The following is a 12717-nucleotide window of genomic DNA, read 5'->3' as shown; positions in this document are numbered from 1 at the left end:
CTGTAGGATCCATTCTGAATAACTAGGTACACCCTGACATGCCGAATGTGCACCAACTCCTGACTGCACCAGGTGCTAGAATGCCCCTTTCCTACTCCATTAAACTTCCTCCAGTATCCATGAATCATTTCTCACTTCCAGGCTCCATCAACAGAATCTCAGGATCTGACACTCCAGAGACCTGGCAAGCATGATGTAGTGTCATTCCAGGGCATTGTGAGGATTTTCTTCCAACTGATGGATCAAAAGTGTTTTCTGAATGAGTGATTCCACTCTCTCCTAATGTTGTTTTTTTGCTATTCGGCTCAGAAAATATGTTTTGTCCAGCACCTTCTGTACCTGCAATTTTTTATATTGCATTGCACAGCTTGCTTCCTGACTATTTATCTTAGTATTTTATATAGCCTCCATGAGAGCAATATGCCCTTCAATTCTCATTTATGTCTATACTATAATCACTAATTTAAAAGGAAAATGTAGCCTACAGTAGCTATGGGCTCCATTTCTGCAATAAGTGGATTTGCCATCCGATTAATTATTACTTCTGATATTCTCTATCTTTGTGGTGAGAATTTTGAAGTAGCAACTCTCCATGCCTGGTTTCTGATTCACTCTTCTTCTTTTCCAATTAATTTTTAAAAATTCGCTTTAAAATCATCTATAGTGTGAGTGACACTTTTATCAGTCTACTCTCTATGTGAGCTCTTCAAATGTGTATTCCCTTTCGCTGATGTCAATGAAGTGCTGATTGTTACTGACAGACAGAAAGCCAGGGGAAATAAGGTGTTGATTGTAAGCAGCAGGAGGGAAGACACTGACTTGATTGTCTGCCTTAATCTGTCTGCAGTGCACTTGAAAAGGAATGCAAAAAGGCAATCACTACAGAGTTCAGAATAAAGATCGATACTATTTATTTATTTATTACATTTATATACTGCCCCATAGCCGAAGTTCTCTGGGTGGTTTACTAGTGGAGACTTGTGAATAAATAGCAATTATAATATCAATTATTCTCTGCAGGGCAAAAACAATTAAAATACTGGAGGTCAGAAAAATGAAAAGATATCGGAGGAAACAGGAATCATATTGTTAATGGTCACCAGGGGACCACACTTGATTGATTAATTGACTGGGTTTATTTATATGCCACCTTTCCACAGTGACCTGTGCCCAACGTGGCTTACGACAAGCACTCAAAATAAAAGCACTGGGGTAGGGGAGAGAAGTCAGTTTACAAAACATAGCAATATATTCAAATAAGACAAAAGTAAACAATTTAGCAAACATAAAATAAATTCAATATTACAAAAGAAATAATCTAAACTTAAATACATAAGTACAATCCATCTCTTTGGTCTTTGTGCCAAAGTGCTTCACAAAAATAATACAGCATTAACAAAAAAAACCCAGCCTAATACAGAAATAAATATCCAATAAAGATACAATAAACACAATAAATGAATCAGAGCAATAAATGTACCACAAATAGAATAAATGAATCAAAACAGTATAAATAAAACAATGAATCATTCATATGTCCGGCATGTCAATCAACCCTTATCATTGTGCGGTGCCTGAGCATGGTGTTTGTGTGTTTTCAATAAACATTCTCTATCTCTCTTTAGCCTCCTTGGCTGTCTGCACTTAAAAATGAAACATGAAAATGAGAGGATTCTATCCCTAGTCTAGAGTGGGAGTCTCACTGGGGGGCACCACTTAAAATTATCACAGTGTCTCAAGCAATGCTACATCAGGGGCATCAGGAATAATTAAAATAGCGTGCATAAAGGTTATAGCTGCCCACCACAGATCACAGTGATGCTGCTAATGCCAGCAGCAGCAGGAGAAGGTAAGCCCACTGGGTGAGAGGGGCAACTGATGATGGAGGGTGACAACCAGAGGGACGTTTACTGGGGAAGACCTCAAACTTGGAGCTGGCCCTGCCACAATACCCTTGTTGACTTTCTTTCACAGAAAAATGAGGATCGTTAATGCCTCCCTACAACAAGGCAGAGTTCCAATGTGCCTAAAGGTGGCAGTTGTAAGGCCTTTGCTGAAAAAGCCCTCCCTGGACCCCTCTATTATATATCGGCCAGTGTCTAATATCCCATTCCTGGGCAAGGTAATAGAGCATGTGGTGGCCTTCCAACTACAGGGATTCCTGGATTAAACGGATTATCTAGATCCATTTCAGTCTGGTTTCAGACCTGGTTACAGGATGGAGACGGCTTTGGTCGCCTTGGTAGATGACCTACGCAGAGAACTGGACAGGGGGACTGTGTCCCTGTTGGTTCTGTTGGACCTATCAGCGGCTTTCGATACCATCAATCATGGTATCCTTCTGGGTTGCCTTACCGGGATGGGACTTGGGGGCACCGTTTTACGATGGCTCCATTTCTTCCTGGAGAGTCGAACCCAGAAGGTGGTGCTGGGGGTTCCTGTTTGACTCCTTGGCCGTTGGCCTGTGGGGTCCCTCAGGGTTCAGTTTTGTCCCCCTTGCTATTTAATATCTACATGAAACCGCTGGGAGAGGTTGTCCGGAGGTTTGGGGTTCGGTGCCATCAGTATGCCGATGACACCCAACTCCGCTTCTCCTTTCCACCTAATTCCAAGGAAACTGTCTCAGTTCTAAACCAGTGTCTGATAGCAGTGGTGGACTAGATGAAGGTGAACAAGCTGAAGCTTAATCCAGACAAGACAGAGGTGCTCCTAGTCAGTCAAAAGGCGGATCAGGGAATAGGGGTTCAGCCTGTGATGGATGGGGTTACACTCCCCCTGAAGACGCAGGTTCGCAGTTTGGGTGTGCTCCTGGACTCAGCCTTAAACCTGGAGGCCCAGGTTTCTGCGGTGGCCAGGAATGCTTTTGCACAGTTAAGACTAGTGCGCCAACTGCGCCTGTTCCTGGAGTCATCTGATCTGGCTATGGTGACACATGCCTTAGTTACATCCCGCTTAGACTACTGTAACATGTTCTACGTGGGGCTGCCTTTGAAGACTGTTCGGAAACTTCAGTTGGTGCAACGAGCTGCAGCCAGAATGTTAACTGGGGCTGGTTACAGGGCCCATACAACTCCCCTGCTGCAACAGCTCCACTGGCTGCCAGTCTGTTTCCGGACACAATTCAAAGTGCTGGTTATGACCTATAAAGCCCTATACGGCTTAGGTCCAGGCTATTTGTCAGACTGTATCTCCCTATATGAACCTGCCCGGGCCCTGAGATCTTCAGGAGAGACCCTTCTCACGATCCCAACACCTTCACAAGTGCGACTGGTGGGGACACGAGATAGGGCCTTTTCGGTGGCTGTCCCTAGGCTCTGGAACTCCCTCCCTAGGGAGGCAAGAATGGCCACCTCTGTGCAGTCCTTCCGCCGACAGCTAAAGACTTTTTTCTTCCGGCAGGCCTTTGGAACTGAAGGCTTTAAGGGTAGTGACTGAAGAGGATGCTGTATGTTGTTTTACTTGTATGCTTCTAAACTGGGTTGCAGTATTTTAAGTGTATATCTAATTAGTTTTAACATCTTAATAGTTTAATCCTGTTTGAAGGCTGATTTTATATCTTTATATGTTTTATATTTTAATAGGTTCTTAATGATATGTACTTATTTTTATCTGGAAGCCGCCTTGAGTTCCAGTTTGGAAAAAGGGCGGGGTATAAATAATGATAATAATAATAATAATAATAATAATAATAATATTCTGAGTCACCATCTCTTCAATGGCTTGTTGAAGGAAGAAACTCTTCCTGAGGGCCAGCTCCTGCTCTCAGGAGACCAGTGCATATCACCCTGACTTGTTTCCACATGTCCAGCCAGGAGACCCATTTGACCCCCTACAGGTTTTCATATTTTTTGCGCAAACAGCTGCCAAACTCTGAAAAACACAACTTATTAGTTACAAACCAGCTGTATTTTGTTAAGTGTGTGTGTGTGTGTGTTTAAAAAGCTCATCTCTTATCAGGACAGAAAGAAACCATGTTTTGCTCTTCCTTACTGATAAAGTCACCGTTAGTAAACCAGACAGCTCAAAATGACAATATATTGTGAGGAGGGAAAATGTTTTAATAAAGGAAAGAAAATAAGCTTCATGTCTTCATCATCATAGGCGTCACAAATCTCTTTGAAGGAATGCGCTCTTGCCACTGTGAAGTCAGTTTCTATACACACAAGCTGAGGAAGGCAGCCTTGAAATGTTATTAATGAGAAAGTACTATTCCATTTGGATTTGATAGAGGCTCTGTTGGCCTCCTAATGTAAGCAGTGATGTGCTCTCGTACCATGTATACAACTGAAAAGTAATGAGCTATCATCAAGAAGGAACTGATGGCAGCTGATCGAGTGCCTATTTACTGCAGGAAGAAGTCAGGTCTAATCTCAAAAGTGGGCTTTCTAGGCTGAGTATGCTTGGCAAATAATAGAGTGACTTGGAAAACATACTTGCCTCCTAAATAGAAAGGAGGAAGTTGGCCCATCCCAAAGAAGGCATCACCCAACTCTAGGAATGGATGGGAAATTCAATTCCATTTGTATTTCATGTTGAATCTATCAAATTTGCGCTTTCCAAACCGATATGAGAACTGAAACACAGCCATCCTTCCAAATTCTCACTTATTCAAATTTTGCAGTGCAGTTTGCCAACCAATGTTTACAAAAATGCATATGAAAGGGGAAGGTGTGCATAAAAATGAATATATGAGTGAAAATAACATAAATGAATTATAAGATAAGAAATTGCTTGCAAAAATGTGCAGATTAGTCAAAACTGCCAACAAAAATGTATTTATTAGGAGAAATTCACACTAAAAAGCTTGAGAATTTTCCTGACTTTTTTTTTAAAAAAATTGCAAATTGCTGTAGAAATGTGGAGATCTGACTTTACGGTTGGAAAAATGAGAAACTGAAAGAAACGAAATTTGCAGACCTTTCCATCCCTATCCAACTCCAATTTCTTTTTTTAAAGTCACTTATATATAAAAAAATTTTTTTAAAGTTTTTAAACTATATCTGGAAAGAATTCAGTTGCTTACCTATTTTGTAGGAATGGTGTCGCCATTGGCCAGCATGACAGAGGGGCCATTTGTTCTTTATTTGACAGAGGACAGAGGACAGTCTCTATTTGGAAGACTGTCTGTTTCAAGTCCAGTTTAAAGAGCCCACAAGAAGAGACAGCAGGGGCCTTGAAGTTGCCTGTCAGCACTTAGTACCTGGAGAGCAGGACACCTGGGCACAGTCTTTTCCACCATGGTGAGATGTACTGTATTTCTTTTTCTTTTTAAATATTAAGTCACGTGCATCCTTACAAACAAATCAGTATATGTAAATCTGCATCCTCTTTTTATTGATGCATTTCGTCTTTGTTGTTGTTGATGCATAAGTGGCATCCTAGATCATGGGCTCTAGCCTTGGTAGGAGACAGGATCCCTCAGAATAACTGCATATTTTAATTGGATTTGACAAAGACAAACCACCAAGCTCCAGCTCAATTTTGAGGTTAAGAATGGAGGGTCAAGGGTGTCTCAGAGAGAGGAAGACCTCCTAAATCCTATCTGTATAACTGTTGACCCCTCAACCCAAAATATAGGAATGTATTTTTGCTTGCTAGGTGTTTAATAATCTCCCAGTTTTTGAAGGCTCTGTGGCTATAATAGCTGCATGCCAAGCAGATCAAGTGTACTTCATGTACAATGTTCAGGAAAGCAATACCTGTTGAAGTTATTCCTGTTATACAGTTGTGACAGGTTATGCCAGACAAAAAGGTCAGTCTTAACAGGGATTTCTACCTATGTCTTCCACATTGAAACACACCACTTCATCCACTGCCGCTCACTGGCCTTCACATATGAAACTACTTTCTCTGACATCTGACAAGTCTTGGAGTGGAGAGTAAAATATCATTATCACATTTCCTCACACTGGAAGCTGCAAGGTTCTGTCACTTGCATGTCAAGATGTTCAAATTCATTGTCTGCAGCCTTCATGTGAACTTGGAAATTGGAAGACAACCTTAGCCTTTCACGGACACGATTTAATCTATTATACTAACCTTAAAAATTAACTCAGACTTAAGAATTAAAACATTTTTTCTAAAATTATGGCTCCTACCTGTCTCACTGTAGCATTATCCTTAACCAGAATCAGTGCCTACGAATCTGTCAGCTGGAGATGGATTAATATCTGCAAACAAAAAAGTGTGACTAGAGCTGGATCACAGCCATAGTGATTCATATCACTGTAGTTTCTGGGGCACTAAATGGGGCCTAAGATGCTGTCCCCACTCTGAACAGTTCTTTGTTAACTCTCCTTTCATCTTATTAGTTCCAAACACTCCTGCAAAACAAATGTTGCTTCTTTTCCAACTGTGATGTATCTGAATTGAATTGATTTATTTGTGACATCACTAGCTCACTCATCCAATCAGTTTTCCCATTCCTTTCTCAGTCTGCATACACATTTGTGTATTCTGGGCATTTTGATAGATGTGATGGAAGAGTGAGTACCACTAGGCTTGCTGACAGAAACTCTGCTCCTGTAGCAGTTGCATGCTGGGGGAAACATTAAAAAGGTACTGTTTATCCTGGGATGGTAATCCACTATGTCAACGTACAGGGCAAGCAACATGAACATTTACTTTCATGGATCCTGGGAGCTAACACAGCCACCTAGAGAATTTGGGCATTCTTAGCTGAAACATTGGCTTATACATTTGAAAAAATATAAAACATATTTTATATATTTGTTAAATTTAGTAAGTAAGTAAGAAAGCATTGTATGTGCCAAACAGGTACTTTCATGCTCCACTTACATACCTCAGTTCAGATATAGAATGCTTCAACCACTGGTACATTATGGAAGTATTGCTAATAGTTGTTAAGTGCTTCCCACTTGCTGCACAATGAGACATTCTAAGGGCAGTGCTAAAAGGTTTAGTTGCCTTTGTACGAGAGAGCAATAGAGACTTACGTGCCTTTGTAATATTTAGATTTATAAATCTACATTTATGAATCTAAACTTAAAAACAAAGAGTCTCTTGGAAGCAAACACGCTCCTGCAGCAAGAAGCATATCTGCTAACTCTTTACCAGATCCCCAGAGAGCAGCTATTGCAGGGCCACCCCTAAGGCTATACCTTGATTTTCAACTCCAGCTGAAGTCTCAGCTGCCTTTTCTCAAAATTAAAATGGTAAACACTGGATCCAATGATTTATTTGTCCCCTTCCATCAAGTGAAAGGTGTTGCTTTTCCAAACTTAGATGGGTGTTTCATTCCAAATGCTTGAGAGGATTCTCAGCCATCAGGAGAATATCTCATGTCAGTAGCTCCCATTGATGAAACATCGGCTGACTGCCACCCTGCTATCAGCTTAATAAAGAATGGTTTTGTAGCATCCATGGTAGTACTAAACAGGTACTGTCAGAATGCATGGGCAACATGAAATATAGCTAAGAGTAAGATCTAAGTACAACTTGGCCTGGAGCATATAGGGGGAAATAGTTGTATATAAGGTTGCCAACTTTCCAATATTTTATTGGTCCAACAAATAAAACCATATTTTCTCAAATAACCAGCACTGTGGTCTGAAAAGCCAGTAAGTCCTGCTTCTACCACATACTACCTATCATCTTCCCTGTCCTCTGTGGCTTCATTCATCTCTCCCCCCCCAGACTCTTCTCTAGTTCTCTATTGACCCACCAGATTCCACCCCTGGCTCTGCCCCTGGCCCTCCAGGTTCTACATTGGCTCTACTTATCTTCACATATCTACTGGATTGATGCAGGGATCCAATATTTCTGATATCAAAAGCAGTCGGCCTTAGAACTAGAAAAGCCAGCTTCAGCAATACTCACCAAAGGCTATCTAAAGTTGCTAATGCCATCTGTCATCATGATCCTGGAAGGGTAGTTCCAGGCCAATGCGGTATGCAAAGTCACAATTAGCCAATCTGAAAAAGGCTTTGTGGATGCTATTGTGGTCCATGGGCTGCAGGTCAGCCAGAGCAACTCTCTCTCAAGTGTTGCATCCCTGACACCTGCTTCCTTCTTTGGCTATTTATATTTTGCTCTTCCAAAGAGTCTATCTGCTATCACAGCAGGCTTTGCTGAAAACAGGAAATCATGATTATACTTTGCAGTGTGTCCCAATTGCTTCTACAGACACCTGTTTTGCTGGCAAACATCTTTATGGTAACCACAGAGAAGCAGATTGGCTTTTTTTTTTGGAAATATTTTCATTTTTTCAAAAACATCACAATAAACACAAGATATAAAGAAAAAAGTGTTGAGGAATGCTTCAGGTTCCTACAAACTGAGCATTCAGGCAAACATAGAGTACAAATAATACTAATCAACAGGGATGTAGACATCTGAGGTCTCAGGGGGGTCTTAGACCCCTTACTTTTTTGAAATCTGGGTCCCAGCAGGGTCCCTGTGTGTCCAGCATCCTACGAGCCAATCAGCATGAAAGGGGAGTGTGTTAGCCACTGAGAATTCTAACCTGCTTTCTTGTCCTTTCCTGCTAATTGGAACCAATCAGAGTGAAAGGAGGTGAGTCAACCACTGAGAAGGCTCTTTTCAATAGCTAATATTCTCCCCTTTCATGCTTGTAGGCTCCTAGGGATGTCTGTTGTTGTGGGAGAGGGCATTAACATGGGTCTTATTCTCAACCCAGCAGCAAAAAAAGGGGAAGGGTCATTGTTGGATCAGATGTTCTGATAAGACAATATCCCATACTAGAGATGGAATTTGCCCACTGCTGATCTGATCTGCCCCAAGGAAAAACAGGAAAAGGAGGCGCCACACCATGGGGCAAACAACAGGCTGCTGTCTAGGGTGAAAAATCGGCTTAATTCTGACTGCTGGGGTCAGAATTAAGCAGATATTTGCCCATTGCAGCCTGTTGTTTGCCCCAGAGCTTGGAAAAGTTACTTTTTTGAACTACAACTCCCATCAGCCCCAGCCAGCATGGCCACTGGACTGGGCTGATGGGAGTTGTAGTTCAAAAAAGTAACTTTTCCAAGCTCTGGACTTTGCCCCACAGTGTTCTCCACAGTCTGGCCCTGCTGCAGAGCTTTCTGCCATGGCTACCACTCTATCCTTCTACCCATGGGGGCCCCCTTCGCTCCTGTCTCCTCCTCCTTTGTGATGCTGGGGTGAGCATAGCATGGCAGATCCGTGGGAGGGGCAAATCCTATCCCTACGACCCACTTACAAATTATCACTAGATAGTAGGGCCAGGACCAGATCAGTCTGCAGGACTCTATCTATTATACATGAGAGTTCAGGAAAAACCTGGTTCCAAAAAGGGGCCACCTTGTCACAGTTCCACCGCAAGTGGACCAGCGTCCCAAATTCTTTACATCCCCTCTAACAAAGGGGCGGGATAGTTTTGTTAATGCTGGACAGATGGACCGGGGTCCAGTGCCATTGCAAAATTGTTTTAAGAGCACTCTCTTGAATCCTAGAGGAAGCCATGTAGGGGTTTTTTTAACCCACATCATTTCCCAATCCTCTACATCTATTTGCACTCCAGGGTACCCCTGCCATGCCACTCTAAGGCCATCCACTAAGTCCATAGACAATTCTATTAGCATTTAATAAATTGCAGAGCCAGACCCCTGTTGTTGTTCTTCAGGAAGCATACTCAAATGTTCAAAAGCTGTTTGCAACCTGATCTCCTTTCCTTTTTCGGAAGTTTATCAAGAAAGCCTGACCTGAAACTCCTGGAGTCGTGGGCTGCGTATGCGCCATACATTTGAAGCACATCCCCTCCCCAAAGAATGCTGGGAACTGTAGTTTACCCCTCACAGAACTACAACTCCCAGCACCCTTAACAAACTACAGCCTCATCTCAAAAAGGATATTATAGAGTTGGAAAAGGTTCAGAAGAGGGCAACCAGAATGATCAAGGGGATGGAGCAACTCCCTTACGAGGAAAGGTTGCAGCATTTGGGGCTTTTTAGTTTAGAGAAAAGGCGGGTCAGAGGAGACATGATAGAAGTGTATAAAATTATGCATGGCATTGAGAAAGTGGATAGAGAAAAGTTCTTCTCCCTCTCTCATAATACTAGAACTCATGGACATTCAAAGAAGCTGAATGCTGGAAGATTCACGACAGACAAAAGGAAGTACTTCTTTACTCAGCACATAGTTAAACTATGGAATTTGCTCCCACAAGATGCAGTAATGGCCACCAGCTTGGATGGCTTTAAAAGAAGATTAGACAAATTCATGGAGGACAGGGCTATCAATGGCTACTAGCCATGATGCCTGTGCTGTGCCACCCTAGTCAGAGGCAGCATGCTTCTGAAAAACAGTTGCCGGAAGCCTCAGGAGGGGAGAGTGTTCTTGCACTCGGGTCCTGCTTGCGGGCTTCCCCCAGGCACCTGGTTGGCCACTGTGAGAACAGGATGCTGGACTAGATGGGCCACTGGCCTGATCCAGCAGGCTCTTCTTATGCTCTTATGTTCTTAGAAATGGGGCATCCCTTCTCCACCAAGTCCATGCTCATGACTTCCAGTCCTGAAACTGGCTGTATTTGTCCACATGGCAAAAATATGGATGAACAAGAATGGGGAGCTGTTTGGAGAGAGACTCTCATTCCAGCCAGGGCCGGCTCCAGGAATGCCGGGGCCCTTGGGCATCAGCTTGCCCCGGGCCCCTCCGCTCCCCTTCCGTGATCCGTGGCAGGAGCCGTGCTACAGATCGCAAGACAGTGCAGAGCTTTCAAGCCACCCGCCAAGCCGCCCATCATGCCCGCCACCCCCCTTCACCTACCTTGCTCTGTTGTTATTTGCGGCTGCACGCGCTGCATGCGCAGGGTTGCCATCAAACAAGATGGTGGCCAAGGTTTTCGTAAGGGACTGAAGCCTCTACCGCCATCTTGGTTGATGGCACGCAACGTGCGCATTGCTGCCATCAACCAAGATGGCAGCAGAGGCTTCAGTCCTTTACTGAAACCTCAGCCACCATCTTAATTGATGGCAACCCTGCGCGTGCAATGTGCGCAGCCGCAAAGAACAGCAGAGCATGGTAGGTGAAGCAGGGGGATGGCGGGCATGGCGGGCGGCTCGGCAGGCGGCTCCTATCCTGCGATTCGCAGCTCCTGCCGTGGATCGTGGAAGGGGAGCAGAGGGCCCCTCAAGAACTCCTGTAGCTCCGGGGCCCTCGGGCCAGTGCCCAACCTGGCCGCCCTTTAGAACCGGCCCTGATTCCAGCACTTCCAAACCCAGCACAGAGACTCTCAAGAATGGATTCTGTAATTTCATCATGGTTGCCCAGGAGGCATGCAGCAAAGGAATTGTCTGCAACAATGGGACAGAAGGGGTCAGTTCCAATTGCACCCACGGTATATGGCTGTCAGCCCTCAAAACCCACATCAATTGCTTTAACTGAAATGCATTGTAGTATAACTTAAGCTTCAACATTCCTAATTCCCCTTTGTCCTGCAGTCCATACACTGTCCTGCGCCTCCGCAGGCTATAGAGCCATTCAAACGCTTCTGCCATTTGTTGAACCAAACTTTAGGGATCTGGATTGGCACAACTTGAAATAAAAACAGGAAATGCAGGAGGATAGATATTTTTAGCTATCCTGCCAAGCCATAACAAATTTAAATGGTGTCACCCCTGCATTTCCCGCAGGACAGAACCATGCAAATGCCTAAAGTTACTCATGCACAACTGTTGTAAGTTTTTCGTGAGGATCACACTCAGATATTTAAAGCCCCTGTAACACGGGGTAAATCCTGAGGAGAAAAGAATCCAATCATTGTCAGTCTTAGGAAAGTTGAGTCACATAATCATTGATTTTGAGATATTTACCTCCAACCTGGCTGCCCCATGAAACTGGACTAGAATGTCTTTTAGGCGAGGTATAGCATCTTTAGGATTACATAGCATTAAGAAGGTATCATCTGCAAAGAGATTGATCTTGTGCTCCACCCCTTGGACCACCACTACCCTGAATTCCATGGTCTGCTCTGATCCTATGGGTGTGCATTTCTATTACTAACACCAACAAAGGGGGAAGAGGGAGCACCCTTGCTTGGTCCCTCTCTCCAGCCTCACTGCTTGAGACTTGAGCCCATTAACCCCTATTACAATAGATGAGGCCAAATAAAGTTGATATGAGGTGGAGAAATATGTCTCCAAAATTCATATTACTAAGTAGTGCCTTCAAAAAGGCCCAATCAATGCTGTCAAAAGCTTTGAATATGTTGAATGACAGAAGGGCAGCCACTGAGCCTTTTACATTCACCTCCTGCACAATATTAAGCACTCAGTAGATAGAATCCACTATGCTTCTGTGTGGGATAAACCCAGTCTGGTCTGGGGAGATGTAAGTGCCAATAAAAGTATTAATCATTCTCTCCATGATAGCAGTGAGGATCTTAGTATCTACATTAATGAATGTTGTTGGGTGACAGGGCCCACCAGCTCTGTGCCTTTACCCAGTTTGGGCAGGATCATCATGTTTGATCAATTCCACATGTCAGAAATGACCCCCCTCTTCCAGCACCCCATTAAAGAGTGCTGTCAATTGTTCAGCAAGCTTTATAAAAGTTGCCATTGAACCTATCAGGTCCAGGGGACTTTCAATTTTTAAAGTGATTTAATTATCTCTGTCACCTCTGAAACTGATATCGGGTGATTAAGAAAGTCCTGGTGCTCCTTGGATAACTGTGCTATGGATGTCTCTGATAAAAATGTATTTCACACATCTGATGAG

The sequence above is a fragment of the Rhineura floridana genome, chromosome 7 (assembly GCF_030035675.1).
Source record: "Rhineura floridana isolate rRhiFlo1 chromosome 7, rRhiFlo1.hap2, whole genome shotgun sequence".
Lineage (NCBI taxonomy): Eukaryota > Metazoa > Chordata > Lepidosauria > Squamata > Rhineuridae > Rhineura > Rhineura floridana.
This window is presented reverse-complemented; position numbering follows the sequence as displayed.